Source organism: Carcharodon carcharias, chromosome 9 (assembly GCF_017639515.1).
Source record: "Carcharodon carcharias isolate sCarCar2 chromosome 9, sCarCar2.pri, whole genome shotgun sequence".
NCBI classification, from domain to species: Eukaryota; Metazoa; Chordata; class Chondrichthyes; order Lamniformes; family Lamnidae; genus Carcharodon; species Carcharodon carcharias.
Genome location: NC_054475.1, coordinates 83,795,888 through 83,811,757, shown reverse-complemented (window position 1 = coordinate 83,811,757; position 15,870 = coordinate 83,795,888).

The window sequence follows — 15,870 nt, the reverse complement described above, 5'->3', positions numbered from 1 at the left end:
AGACAAATGATAAAACTGTCGGAGGAGAGAGGCAGAGACACAGGATAGAAGAGCATGAGGAGGGTGGAGACAGAGGATAAAAGAGAGCAAGGAGAGCACAGACACAGGATAGAAGAGTGCATGAAGAGTGACGGAGACACAAGGTAAAAGAATAAATGGAAAGCACTGGAGACACAGGATAGAAGAACCTGTGGAGAGCAGAGACAGAGGATAAAAGAGCGTGAGGAGAGTGGAGACACATGATAAAAGTACGAAGAAAACACTGGAGACACAGGATAAAAGAGTCTGGGGAGAGTGGCAGAGACAAAGAATAAAAGTGTCCGAGGAGAGCAGCAGACATACAGGACAGAAGTGCCTGAGAACAGCAGCGGAGACACAGGACAAAAGAGCGATAGCAGAGTGGAGACACATGATAAAAGAGTGAGAGGGGAGCAGCAATACAGGATAAAAGAGTACAAGGAGAGCAGAGACACAGGATAAAGGAGCGAGAGGTGAGCGTAAACACAGGATAAAAGAGCTCGAGGAGATGCAGACACTGGATAAAAGTATGAAGAAAGCACTGGAGACACTGGATAAAAGAGTCCGGGGAGAGTGGGAGAGACAGAGGATAAAAGGATCCGAAGAGAGCAGCAGACATATAGGACAGTAGAGCGTGAGGACAGCGGCGGAGACACAGGACAAAGGAGCGATAGGAGAATTGAGACACAGGATAAAAGAGTGAGAGAAGAGCTGAGACACAGGATAAAAGAGCATGAGGAGGGCAGCAGAGACACAGGATAAAAGAGCATCAGGTGGGCGGCAGAGACACAGGAGGAAAGAGCATGAGTAGAGTGGAGACATGGGATAAAAGAGCGAGAGGAGAGCAGGGACACCGGAAAAAAGAGCATGAGGAGAGCGGCAGAGACGCAGGTTAAAAAAGCATGAGGAGAGCAGAGACACAGGATAAAAAAGCACGAGCGGAGCGGAGACAAAGGATAAAGGAGCAGGAGGAGAGCGGAGACACAGGATAAAAGAGTGTGATGAGAACGGAGACACAGGATAAAAGAGCGTGAGGAGAGCAGAGACAGAGGATAAAAGAGTGTGAAGAGAGCGGAGACACAGGATAAAAGAGCGCGAGGATATGCAGACACAGGATAAAAGTATGAAGAAAGCACTGGAGACACAGGATAAAAGAGTCCGGGGAGAGTGGCAGAGACAAAGGAGAAAATGTTCCGAAGAGAGCAGCAGACAGACCAAACAGAAGAGCGTGAGGACAGCGGCGGAGACACAGGACAAAAGAGCGATAGGAGAATGGAGTCACAGGATAAAAGAGCGTGAGGATGCCAGCAGAGACACAGGATAAAGGAGCAACAGGAGGGTGGCAGAGACACAGGAGGAAAGAGCATGAGTAGAGTGGAGACACGGGATAAAAGAGCAAGAGGACAGCAGGGACACTGGACAAAAGATCGTGAGGAGGGCAGCAGAGACACAGGATAAAAGAGCATGAGGAGAGCAGAGACACAGGATAAAAAAGCACGTGCGGAGGGGCGACAAAGGATAAAGGAGCAGGAGGTGAGCGGAGACACAGGATAAAAGAGTGTGATGAGAATGGAGACACAGGATAAAAGAGCGTAATGAGAGCAGAGACACAGGACAAAAGAGCATGAGGAGAGCAGGGACATAGGATAAAGGAGCGCTAGGTGAGCCGAGACATAGGATAAAAGAGTGTCAGGAGGGCAGCAGAGACACAGGATAAAAGGGCGAGGAGGGCGGAGACACAGTTTAAAAGTGCGTGAGGAGAGCGGACACATAGGATAAAAGAGCATGAGATGGTCAGCAGAGACATGGGATAAAAGAGCATGAAGGGGGGCTGAGGCACAGGATAAAAGAGTCTGCGAAGAGTGACGGAGACACAACATAAAAGAGTACATGGAAAGCACTGGAGACAAATGATAAAACTGTCGGAGGAGAGGGGCAGAGACACAGGATAGAAGAGCATGAGGAGGATGGAGACAGAGGATAAAAGAGAGCAAGGAGAGCACAGACACAGGATAGAAGAGTGCATGAAGAGTGATGGATTCACAAGGTAAAAGAATAAATGGAAAGCACTGGAGACACAGGATAGAAGAACCTGAGGAGAGCAGAGACAGAGGATAAAAGAGCGCGAGGAGAGCGGAGACACATGATAAAAGTACAAAGAAAGCACTGGAGACACAGGATAAAAGAGTCCGGGGAGAGTGGCAGAGACAAAGAATAAAAGTGTCCGAGGTGGGCAGCAGACATACAGGACAGAAGTGCCTGAGGACAGCGGCGGAGACACAGGACAAAAGAGCGATAGCAGAATGGAGACACATGATAAAAGACTGGGAGGGGAGCAGGAATACAGGATAAAAGAGCACAAGGAGAGCAGAGACACAGGATAAAGGAGCGAAAGGTGAGCGGAAACACAGGATAAAAGAGAACGAGGGGAGTGGAGGATCAGGATAAAAGAGTCTGCGAAGAATGACGGAGGCACAACATAAAAGAGTACATGGAAAGCACTGGAGACACAGGGTAAAAGTGTCCTAGGAGAGTGGCGGAAACACAGGATAGAAGAACATGAGGAGGGCGGAGACAGAAGGTAAAAGAATGCAACGAGAGCACAGACACAGGATAGAACAGTCCGTTAAGTGTGACGGAGAAACAAGGTAAAAGATTAAAAGGAAAGCACTGTAGACACAGGATAGAAGAACCTGAGGAGAGCGGAGAGAGAGGCAAAAAGAGCGTGAGGAGAACAGCAGAGACACAGGATAAAACAGCTTGAGGAGAGCAGAGACACAGAATAAAACTGCAAGGAGAGTGGAGACACAGGATAAAAGAGCATGAGGAGAGCGGGGACACAGGATAGAAGAGTGTGAGGAGAGCGGAGACACAGGATAAAAGAGGACGAGGAGAGCAGAGTCATAGGATAAAAGAGTGTGAGGTGGGCAGCACAGACACAGGATAAAAGAGCACGAGGAGAGCAGAGACACAGGATAAAAGCGCGTGAGGAGAGCAGAGACACAGGATGAAAGTACAAAGAAAGCACTGGAGACACAGGATAAAAGAGTCCGGGGAGAGTGTGGAGACAAAGGATAAAAGGGTCCGAGGAGAGCAGCAGACATACAGGACAGAAGAGCATGAGGACAGCGGCAGAGAAACAGGACAAAAGAGCAATAGGAGGATGGAGACACAGGTTAAAAGTGAGAGGAGAGCGGAAACACAGGATGAAAGAGGGCAAGGAGATTGGAGACACAGGATAAAAGAGTGAGAGATGAGCGGAAACACAGGATAAAAGAGCAAGAGGAGAGCAGAGACATAGGATAAAAGAGTGCGAGGAGTGCGGAGACAAAGGATAAGCACGTGAGGAGAGTGGAGACACAGGATAAAAGAGCGTGAGAAGGGCAGCAGAGACACAGAATAAAAGAGCGTGTTGAGAGCCGAGACACAGGAAAAAAGAGCGTGAGGAGAGCAGAGACACAGGATAAAAGAGCACGAGGAGACCGGAGACATAGGGTAAAAGTGTGCAAGGAGAGCGGAGACAAAGTATAAGAGCATGAGGAGAGCAGAGACCAAGGATAAGAGTGCGAGGAGAGAAGAGACACAGGATAAAAGAGCACGAACAGAGCGGAGTTACAGGATAAAAGAGCGTGAGGAGAGCGGAGACACAGGATAACAGAGCATGAGGAGGGCAGCAGAGACACAGGATAAAAGGGCGCGAGGAGTGCGGGGACACAGGATAAAAGAGTGCGAGGAGTGTGGAGACCAAGGATAAGCACGTGAGGAGAGCGGAGACACAGGATAAAATAGCGTGAGGGGAGTGGAGGCACAGGATAAAAGAGGATGAGGAGGGCAGCAGAGACACGGATAAAAGAGCATGAGGAGAGCGGAGACACAGGATAAAACCGCGAGGACAGCGGAGACTCAGGATAAAAGAGCGTAATGAGAGCAGAGACACAGGACAAAAGAGCATGAGGAGAGCGGACACATAGGATAAAAGAGTGTCAGGAGGGCAGCAGAGACACAGGATAAAAGAGCACGAGGGGGGTGGAGGCAGAGGATAAAAGAGTCTGCGAAGAGTGACGGAGACACAACATAAAAGAGTACATGGAAAGCATTGGAGACAAATGATAAAACTGTCGGAGGAGAGGGGCAGAGACACAGGATAGAAAAGCATGAGGAGGGTGGAGACAGAGGATAAAAGAGCGCAAGGAGAGCACAGACACAGGATAGAAGAGTGCATGAAGATTGACGGAGACACAAGGTAAAAGAATAAATGGAAAGCACTGGAGACACAGGATAGAAGAACCTGTGGAGAGCAGAGACAGAGGATAAAAGAGCGTGAGGAGAGCGGAGACACATGATAAAAGTACGAAGAAAGCACTGGAGACACAGGATAAAAGAGTCTGGGGAGAGTGGCAGAGACAAAGAATAAAAGTGTCCGAGGAGAGCAGCAGACATACAGGACAGAAGTGCCTGAGAACAGCAGCGGAGACACAGGACAAAAGAGCGAAAGCAGAGTGGAGACACATGATAAAAGAGTGAGAGGGGAGCAGGAATACAGAATAAAGGAGTACAAGGAGTGCAGAGACACAGGATAAAAGAGCGAGAGGTGAGCGGAAACACAGGATAAAAGAGCGCGAGGAGATGCAGACACAGGATTAAAGTATGAAGAAAGCACTGGAGACACTGGATAAAAGAGTCCAGGGAGAGTGGAAGAGACAAAGGATAAAAGGGTCTGAAGAGAGCAGCAGACATATAGGACAGTAGACCGTGAGGACAGCAGCGAAGACACAGGACAAAAGAGCGATAGCAGAGTGGAGACACATGATAAAAGAGTGAGAGGGGAGCAGGAATACAGGATAAAAGAGTACAAGGAGAGCAGAGACACAGGATAAAGGAGCGAGAGGTGAGTGGAAACACAGGATAAAAGAGCGCGAGGAGATGCAGACACAGGATAAAAGTATGAAGAAAGCACTGGAGGCACTGGATAAATGAGTCCGTGGAGAGGGGGAGAGACAGAGGATAAAAGGTGCGAAGAGAGCAGCAGACATATAGGACAGTAGAGCGTGAGGACAGCGGCGGAGACACAGGACAAAAGAGCGATAGGAGAATTGAGACACAGGATAAAAGAGTGAGAGAAGAGCTGAGACACAGGATAAAAGAGCGAGAAGTGAGCAGAAACACAGGATAAAAGAGCGAGAGGAGAGGGGAGACACAGGATTAAAGAGCATGAGGAGGGCAGCAGAGACACAGGATAAAAGAGCGTCAGGAGGGCGGCAGAGACACAGGAGGAAAGTGCATGAGTAGAGTGGAGGCATGGGATAAAAGAGCGAGAGGAGAGCAGGGACACCGGAAAAAAGAGCGTGAGGAGAGCGGCAGAGACGCAGGATAAAAAAGCATGAGGAGAGCAGAGACACAGGATAAAAAAGCACGAGCGGAGCGGAGACAAAGGATAAAGGAGCAGGAGGAGAGCGGAGACACAGGATAAAAGAGTGTGATGAGAACGGAGACATAGGATAAAAGAGCGTGAGGAGAGCAGAGACAGAGGATAAAAGAGTGCGAGGAGAGCGGAGACACAGGATAAAAGAGTGCGAGGAGATGCAGACACAGGATAAAAGTAGAAGAAAGCACTGGAGACACAGGATAAAAGAGTCCGGGGAGAGTGGCAGAGACAAAGGAGAAAATGTTCCGAAGAGAGCAGCAAACAGACCAAACAGAAGAGCGTGAGGACAGCGGCGGAGACACAGGACAAAAGAGCGATAGGAGAATGGAGTCACAGGATAAAAGAGCGAGAGGTGAGCAGAAACACAGGAAAAAAGAGCGAGAGGAGAGCAGACACACAGGATAAAAGAGCATGAGGAGGACAGCAGAGACACAGGAAAAAAGGGCACAAGGAGAGCGGAGACACAGGATAAAAGAGCATGAGGAGGACAGCAGAGACACAGGATAAAAGAGCAACAGGAGGATGGCAGAGACACAGGATAAAAGAGCGTGAGGATGCCAGCAGAGACACAGGATAAAAGAGCATGAGGAGGACAGCAGAGACACAGGATAAAAGAGCGTGAGGATGCCAGCAGAGACACATGATAAAATAGCATGAGGAGGACACCGGAAAAAAGAGCGTGAGGAGAGCGGCAGAGACGCAGGATAAAAAAGCATGAGGAGAGCAGAGACACAGGATAAAAAAGCACGAGCGGAGCGGAGACAAAGGATAAAGGAGCAGGAGGAGAGCGGAGACACAGGATAAAAGAGTGTGATGAGAACGGAGACACAGGATAAAAGAGCGTGAGGAGAGCAGAGACAGAGGATAAAAGAGTGCGAGGAGAGCGGAGACACAGGATAAAAGAGTGCGAGGAGATGCAGACACAGGATAAAAGTAGAAGAAAGCACTGGAGACACAGGATAAAAGAGTCCGGGGAGAGTGGCAGAGACAAAGGAGAAAATGTTCCGAAGAGAGCAGCAAACAGACCAAACAGAAGAGCGTGAGGACAGCGGCGGAGACACAGGACAAAAGAGCGATAGGAGAATGGAGTCATAGGATAAAAGAGCGAGAGGTGAGCAGAAACACAGGAAAAAAGAGCGAGAGGAGAGCAGACACACAGGATAAAAGAGCATGAGGAGGACAGCAGAGACACAGGAAAAAAGGGCACAAGGAGAGCGGAGACACAGGATAAAAGAGCATGAGGAGGACAGCAGAGACTCAGGATAAAAGAGCGTAATGAGAGCAGAGACACAGGACAAAAGAGCATGAGGAGAGCATGGACATAGGATAAAAGAGTAAAAGAGCGCTAGGTGAGCCGAGACATAGGATAAGCAGACATATAGGACAGTAGAGCGTGAGGATAGTGGCGGAGACACAGGACAAAAGAGCGATAGGAGAATGGAGTCACAGGATAAAAGAGCGAGAGGTGAGCGGAAACACAGGATAAAAGAGCAAGAGGAGAGCAGAGACACAGGATAAAAGAGCATGAGGAGTAGAGCAGAGACACAGGATAAAAGGGCGCGAGGAGAGCGGAGACATAGGATAAAAGAACGTGAGGAGAGCAGAGACACAGGATAAAAGACCGTGAGGAGGGCAGCAGAGTCACAGGATGAAAGAGCATCAGGAGGGCGGTAGAGACACGGGAGGAAATAGCACGTGAGGAGAGTGGAGACACGGGAAGAAAGAGTGAGAGGATAGCAGGGACACAGGACAAAAGAGCGTGAGGAGAGCAGAGACACAGGATAAAAGAGTGCGAGGAGTGTGGAGACCAAGGATAAGCACATGAGGAGAGTGGAGACACATTATAAAAGAGCGTGAGGGGAGTGGAGGCACAGGATAAAAGAGCATGAGGAGGGCAGCAGAGACACGGACAAAAGAGTGCGAGGAGAGCGGAGACACAGTATAAAAGTGCGTGAGGAGAGCGGAGACATAGGATAAAAGAGCATGAGATGGGCAGCAGAGACATAGGATAAAAGAGCACGAGGGTAGTGGAGGCAGAGGATAAAATAGTCCAAGGAAAGTGGCGGAGACACAGGATAAAAGAGCACGAGGGGGGTGGAGGCAGAGGATAAAAGAGTCTGCGAAGAGTGACGGAGACACAACATAAAAGAGTACATGGAAAGTGCTGGAGACAAATGATAGAACTGTCAGAGGAGAGGGGCAGAGTCACAGGATAGAAGAGCATGAGGAGGTTGGAGACAGAGGATAAAAGATCGCAAGGAGAGCACAGACACAGGATAGAAGAGTGCATGAAGAGTGACGGAGACACAAGGTAAAAGAATAAATGGAAAGCACTGGAGACACAGAATAGAAGAAACTGAGGAGAGCAGAGAGAGAGGGTAAAAGAGCACGAGGAGAGTGGAGACACATGATAAAAGCACGAAGAAAGCACTGGAGACACAGGATAAAAGATTCCGGGGAGATTGGCAGAGACAAAGGATAAAAGTGTCCGAGGAGAGCAGCAGACATACAAGACAGAAGTGCCTGAGTACAGCGGTGGAGACAAAGGACAAAAGAGCGATAGCAGAATGGAGACACATGATAAAAGCACGAAGAAAGCACTGGAGACACAGGATAAAAGATTCCGGGGAGATTGGCAGAGACAAAGGATAAAAGTGTCCGAGGAGAGCAGCAGACATACAAGACAGAAGTGCCTGAGTACAGCGGTGGAGACAAAGGACAAAAGAGCGATAGCAGAATGGAGACACATGATAAAAGAGTGAGAGGGGAGCAGGAATACAGGATAAAAGAGCACAAGGAGAGCAGAGACACAGGATAAAAGAGCGCGAGGAGATGCAGACACAGGATAAAAGTATGAAGAAAGCACTGGAGACACAGGAAAAAAAGAGTCCGGGGAGAGTGGCAGAGACAAAGGATAAAAGGGTCCGAAGAGAGCAGCAGACATACAGGACAGAAGAGCGTGAGGACAGCGGCGGAGACACTGGACAAAAGAGCGATAGGAGAATTGAGACACGTGATAAAAGAGTGAGAGAAGACCTGAGACAAAGGATAAAAGAGCGAGAGGTGAGCGGAAGCACAGGATAAAAGAGTCTGTGAAGAGTGACGGAGACACAACATAAAAGAGTACGTGGAAAGCACTGGAGACACAGGATAAAAGTGTCCGAGGAGAGTGGCAGAGACACAGGATAGAAGAGCATGATGAGGGTGGAGACAGAGGATAAAAGAGCGCATGGAGAGCGCAGACACAGGATAGAAGAGTCCGTGAAGAGTGACGGAGACACAAGGTAAAAGAATAAAAGGAAAGCACTAGAGACACAGGATAGAAGAACCTGAGGAGAGCGGACAGAGAGGATAAAGAGCATGAAGAGAGTGGAGACACAGGATAAAATTACGAAGAAAGCACTGGAGACACAGGATACAAGAGACCGGGGAAAGTGCAGAGACAAAGGATAAAAGAGTCCGAGGACAGCAGCAGACATACAGGACTGAAGAGCGTGAGGACAGCGGCGGAGAAACAGGACAAAAGAGCGATAGCAGAATGGAGACACATGATAAAAGAGTGAGAGGGGAGCAGGAATACAGGATAAAAGAGCACAAGGAGAGCAGAGACACAGGATAAAAGAGCGCGAGGAGATGCAGACACAGGATAAAGGTATGAAGAAAGCACTGGAGAAACAGGAAAAAAAGAATCCGGGGAGAGTGGCAGAGACAAAGGATAAAAGGGTCCAAAGAGAGCAGCAGACATACAGGACAGAAGAGCGTGAGGACAGCGGCGGAGACACAGGACAAAAGAGCGATAGGAGAATTGAGACACATTATAAAAGAGTGAGAGAAGAGGTGAGACAAAGGATAAAAGAGCGAGAGGTGAGCGGAAGCACATGATAAAAGAGCGAGAGGAGAGCAGAGACACAGGATAAAAGGGCACGAGGAGAGCAGAGACATAGGATAGAAGAGCTTGAGGAGGGCGGCAGAGTCACAGGAGGAAAGAGCATGGGTAGAGTGGAGATACGGGATAAAAGAGCGAGAGGCCAGCAGAGACACTGGACAAAAGAGCTTGAGGAGGGCAGCAGAGACACAGGATAAAAGAGCGAGAGGAGAGCAGAGACACAGGATAAAAGAGCATGAGGAGGCCAGCAGGGACACAGGATAAAAGAGTGCGAGGAGAGCGGAGACAAAGGTTAAAAGAGCGTGAGGAGAGTGGAGACACAGGACAAAAGAACGTGAAGAGGGCGGCAGAGACACAGGATAAAAGAGCACGAGCAGAGTGTAGGCACAGGATAAAACCACAAGGACAGCGTAGACACAGGATAAAAGAGCGTGAGGAGGGCAGCAGAGATACAGGATAAAAGGGCGCGAGGAGAGCGGAGACATAGGATAAAAGAGTGCGAGGAGTGCGGAGACAATGGATAAGCACATGAGGAGAGTGGAGACATCGTATAAAAGAGCGTGAGGATTGTGGCAGAGACACAGGAAAAAAGCGTGCGAGGAGAGGGGAGACACAGGATTTAAGAGCATGAGGAGGGCAGCAGAGAAACAGGATAAAAGAGCATCAGGAGGGCGGCAGAGACACAGTAGGAAAGAGCATGAGTAGAGTGGAGACACGGGATAAAAGAGCGAGAGGAGAGCAGGGACCCTGGACAAAAGAGCCTGAGGAGGGCGGCAGAGATACAGGATAAAAGAGCATGAGGAGAGCAGAGAGACAGGATAAAAAAGCGCGAGCGGCACGGAGACAAAGGATAAAGGAGCAGGAGGAGAGTTGAAACACAGGATAAAAGAGTGCGAGGCGAACGGAGACACAGAATAAAAGAGCGTGAGGAGAGCAGAGACACAGAATAAAAAAGCGTCAGGAAGGCGGCAGAGACACAGGAGGAAAGAGGATAAGTAGAGTGGAGACATGGGATAAAAGAGTGAGAGGAGAGCAGGGACATTGGAGAAAAGGGCGTGAGGAGAGCGGCAGAGACACAGGATAAAAGACCATGAGGAGAGCAGAGACACAGGATAAAAAGTGCGAGCGAAGCAGAGACAAAGCATAAAGGAGCAGGAGGAGAGGGGAGACACAGGATAAAAGAGTGTGAGAAGATCAGAGACACAGGATAAAAGAGTGCGAGGAGAGCGGAGACACAGGATAAAAGTATGAAGAAAGCACTGGAGACACAGGATATGAGAGTCCGGGGAGAGTGGCAGAGACAAAGGATAAAAGGCAATGAAGAGATCAGCAGACATACTGGACAGAAGAACGTGAGGACAGCGGCGGAGACACAGGACAAAAGAGCGATAGTAGAATCGAGACACAGGATAAAAGAGTGAGAGGAGAGCTGATACACAGGTTAAAGGAGTGAGAGGTGAGCGTGAACACAGGATAAATGAGCGAGAGGAGAGCAGAGACACAGGATAAAAGAGCATGAGGAGGATAGCAGAGACACAGGATAAAAGGGCACGAGGAGAGCAGAGACATAGGATAAAAGCGTGCGAGGAGTACGGAGACCAAGGATAAGCACGTGAGGAGAGCGGAGACATAGGATAAAAGAGTGCGAGGATTGCGGAGATAAAGGATAAGCACGTGAGGAGAGCGGAAACAAAGGATAAAAGAGAGTGACGAGGGCGGCAGAGACACACGATAAAGGAGCATGAGGGGAGTGGAGGCTCAGGATAAAAGAGCATGTGGAGGGCAGCAGGGACAGAGGATAAAAGAGTGCGAGGTGAGCAGAGACACAGAATAAAATAGCGCGAGGAGTGCAGAGACACAGGCTTAAAGAGCGTGAGGAGGGCAAAGACACAGGACAAAAGAGCACAAGGAGAGCAGGGACATATGATAAAATAGCCTGAGGAAGGCAGCAGGGACACAGGATTAATGAGTGCGAGGAGAGCAGAGACACAGGATAAAAGAGTGCGAGGAGAGCCAAGACATAGGATAAAAGAGCGTCAGGAAGGCGGCAGAGTCACAGGAGGGAAGAGCATGAGTAGAGTGGAGACACGGGATAAAAGAGAGAGAGGAGAGCAGGGACACTGGACAAAAGAGCCTGAGGAGGGCGGCAGAGATACAGGATAAAAGAGCATGAGGAGAGCAGAGACACAGGATAAAAAAGCGCGAGCGGCACGGAGGCAAAGGATAAAGGAGCAGGAGGAGAGCTGAGACACAGGATAAAAGAGTGCGAGGAGAATGGAGACACAGAATAAAAGAGCGTGAGGAGAGCAGAGACACAGGATAAAAGAGCATCAGGAAGGCGGCAGAGACACAGGAGGGAAGAGCATAAATGGAATGGAGATATGGGATAAAAGAGTGAGAGGAGAGCAGGGACATTGGAGAAAAGGGCGTGAGGAGAGCAGCAGAGACACAGGATAAAAGAGCATGAGGAGAGCAGAGACACAGGATAAAAAACGCGAGTGAAGCAGAGACAAAGGATAAAGGAGCAGGAGGAGAGCGGAGATACAGGATAAAAGAGTGTGAGAAGAGCAGAGACACAGGATAAAAGAGTGCGAGGAGAGCGGAGACACAGGATAAAAGTATGAAGAAAGCACTGGAGAGACAGGATATGAGAGTCCGGGGAGAGTGGCAGAGACAAAGGATAAAAGGGAACGAAGAGATCAGCAGACATACTGGACAGAAGAACATGAGAACAGCGGCGGAGACACAGGACAAAAGAGCGATAGTAGAATCGAGACACAGGATAAAAGAGTGAGAGGAGAACTGAGACACAGGATAAAGGAGCGAGAGGTGAGCGTAAACATAGGATAAATGAGCGAGAGGAGAGCAGAAACACAGGATAAAAGAGCATGAGGAGGACATTAGAGACACAGGATAGAAGGGCGCGAGGAGAGCGAAGACATAGGATAAAAGCGTGCGAGAAGTACGGATACCAATGATAAGCACGTGAGGAGAGCGGAGACACAGGATAAAAGAGCCTGAGGAAGGCGGCAGAGACACAGGATAAAAGAGCACGAGGGGAGTGGAGGCACAGGATAAAAGAGCATGAGGAGGACAGCAGAGACACAGGATTAAAGAGTGCGAGGAGAGCAGAGACACAGGACAAAAGAGCGTGAAGAGGGCGAGAGAGACACAAGATAAAAGAGCACGAGCAGAGTGGAGTCACAGGATAAAACTACAAGGACAGCGTAGTCTCAGGATAAAAGAGCGTAATGAGAGCAGAGACACAGGACAAAACAGCACGAGGAGAGCAGGGACATAGGATAAAATAGCGTGAGGAAGGCAGCAGAGACACAGGATAAAAGGGCAAGGAGAGCGAAGCCACAGGATAAAAGTGCGTGAGGAGAATGGAGACATAGGATAAAAGAGCATGAGACATGCAGCAGAGACACAGGATAAAAGAGCACGAGGATAGTGGAGCCACAGGATAAAAGAGTCCGAGGAGAGTGGCGGAGACACAGGATAGAAGAGCATACAGAAAGTGGAGACAATGGACAAAAGAACGCAAAGAGAGCTTAGACACAGGATAAAAGAGCCTGAGGAGGGTAGCAGAGACACAGGATAAATGAGTGCAAGGAGACCGGAGACACAGGATAAAAAGGAGCGAGGAAAGCAGAGACTCAGGATAAATGAGCATGTGGAGAGTGGCAGAGACACAAGATAAAAGAGCGTCATGCAGGTGGCAGAGACACAGGCGGAAAGAGCACGAGGAGAGTGGAGACACAGGATAAAACCGCGAGGACAGCGGAGACTCTGGATAAAAGAGTGAGAGGACAGCAGAGACACAGGATAAAAGAGCATGAGGAGGACAGCAGAGACACAGGATAAATGGGTGCGAGGAGAGCGGAGACATAGGATAAAAGCGTGCGAGAACTACGGAGACCAAGGGTAAGCACGTCAGGAGTGCGGAGACACAGGATAAAAGAGCATGAGGAGGGCGGCAGAGACACAGAATAAAAGAGCACGAGAGAGTGGAGGCACAGGATAAAAGAGCATGAGGAGGGCAGCAGAGACACAGGATAAAAGGGCGCGAGGAGAGCGGGAGACATAGGATAAAAGTGTGCAAGGAGTACGGACCAAGGATAAGCACGTGAGGAGAGTGGAGACACAGGATAAAAGAGCGTGAGGAGTGCGGAGACACAGGATTAAAGAGCGTGACGAGGGCAGAGACACAGGATTAAAGAGCGTGAGGAGGGCAGAGACACAGGATATAAGAACAATAGGGGAAAGGAGGCACAGGATAAAAGAGTGCGAGGAGAGTGGTGGAGACACAGGATAGAAGAGCATGTGGTGAGAGGAGACACAGGTTAAAAGAGCGTAAGGAGGACAGCAGAGACACAGGAAAGAAGAGCGCAAGGAGAATGGAGACCTAGGATAAAAGAATGCGATGAGTGCGGAGACAAAAGATAAGTGTGTGAGCAGAGCGGAGACAAAGGATAAAAGAGAGTGAGGAGGGTGGCAGAGACACAGGATAAAAGAGCGTGAGGAGAGCAGAGACACAGTATAAAAGAGCGCGAGGAGAGTGGAGACATAGGGTAAAAGAGTGCAAGGAGAGAGGTGACAACGGATAAGAGCATGAGGAGAGCAGAGACTCAGCATAAAAGCGTGAGGAGAGCAGACACGGGATAAAAGAGCATGAGCAGAGCAGAGTCACAGGATAAAACCAGGAGGACAGCGGAGACTCAGGATAAAGAGCCTAAGGAGAGCAGAGACACAGGACAAAAGAGCATGAGGAGAGCAGGGACATAGGATAAAAAAGCATGAGGAAGGCAGCAGAGACACAGGATAAAAGAGTGCGAGGAGAGCAGAGACACAGGATAATAGGGACCGAAGAGAGCAGCAGACATGCAGGACAGAAGAGCGTGAGGACAGCGGCGGAGACACAGGACGAAAGAGAGATAAGAGAATGGAGACACAGGATAAAAGAGTGAGAGGAGAGCTGAGACACAGGATAAAAGAGCGAGAGGTGAGCGGAAACAAAGGATAAAAGAGCGAGAGGAGAGCAGAGACACAGGATAAAAGGCGCGAGGAGAGCAGAGACATAGGATAAAAGCGTGCGAGGATTACGGAGACCAAGGATAAGCACGTGAGGAGAGCAGAGACACAGGATAAAAGAGTGCGAGGAGATCGAAGACACAGGATAAAAGAGTGTGAGGAGAGCGGAGACACAGGACAAAAGTGAATGAAGAGGGCGGCAGAGGCACAGGATAAAAGAGCACGAGCACAGTGGAGTCACAGGATAAAACCGTGAGGACAGCGGAGACTCAGGATAAAAGAGCGTCAGGAGGGCAGCAGAGACACAGGACAAAAGAGCACGAGGAGAGCAGGGACATAGGATAAAATAGCATGAGGAAGGCAGCAGAGACACAGGGTAAAAGAGTGTGAGGAGAGTTGAGACACAGGATAAAAGAGCGTGATGAGAGCCGAGACACAGGATAAAAGATTGTCAGGAGGGCAGCAGAGACACAGGATAAAAGGGCAAGGAGAGCAGAGACACAAGATAAAAGTGCGTGAGGAGAGCGAGGACATAGGATAAAAGAGAATGAGATGTGCAGCAGAGACACAGGATAAAAGTGCACGAGGGGAGTGAAGCCACAGGATAAAAGAGTCCGAGGAAAGTGGCGGAGACACAGGATAGAAGAGCATGAGGAAAGCGGAGACAATGGATAAAAGTATACGAGGAGAACTTAGACACAGGATAAAAGAGCCTGAGGAGGGCAGCAGAGCCACAGCATAAAAGAGTGCAAGGAGAGCGGAGACACAGGATAAAAAAGCGCGAGGAAAGCAGAGAATCAGGATAAATGAGCATGTGGAGAGTGGCAGAGACACAAGATAAAAGAGCGTCATGCAGGTGGCAGAGACACAGTGGAAAGAGCACGAGGAGAGTGGAGACACAGGATAAAAGAGCGAGAGGAGAGCAGGGACACAGGATGAAAGGGCATGAGGAGAGCGGTGACGCAGGATAAAAGAGCGTGAGGAGAGCAGAGACACAGGATAAAAGTGTGTGAGGAGAGGGGAGACACGATGTGGGTGGAGGCACAGGATAAAAGAGTCTGCGAAGAGTGACAAAGAAACAACATAAAAGAGTACATAGAAAGCACTGGAGACGAAGGATAAAAGTGTCCGAGGAGAGTGGCAGAGACACAGGATAGTAGAGCATGAGGAGTGTGGAGACAGAGGATAAAAGAGCGCAAAGAGAGCGCAGACACAGGATAGAAGAGTGCGTGAAGAGTGACGGAGACACAAGGTAAAAGAATAAATGGAAAGCACTGGAGACACAGGATAGAAGAAAATGAGGAGAGCAGAGAGAGAGGGTAAAAGAGCGTGAGGAGAGCGGAGACACTGGATAAAAGTACAAAGAAAGCACTGGAGACACCGGATAAAAGAGCATGACGAGGGCGGCAGAGACACAGGATAAAAGAGCAAGAGGAGAGCAGAGACACAGGATAAAGAGCGTGAGGAGAGAGGAGACATAAGATAAAAGAGTGCGAGGAGTGCGGAG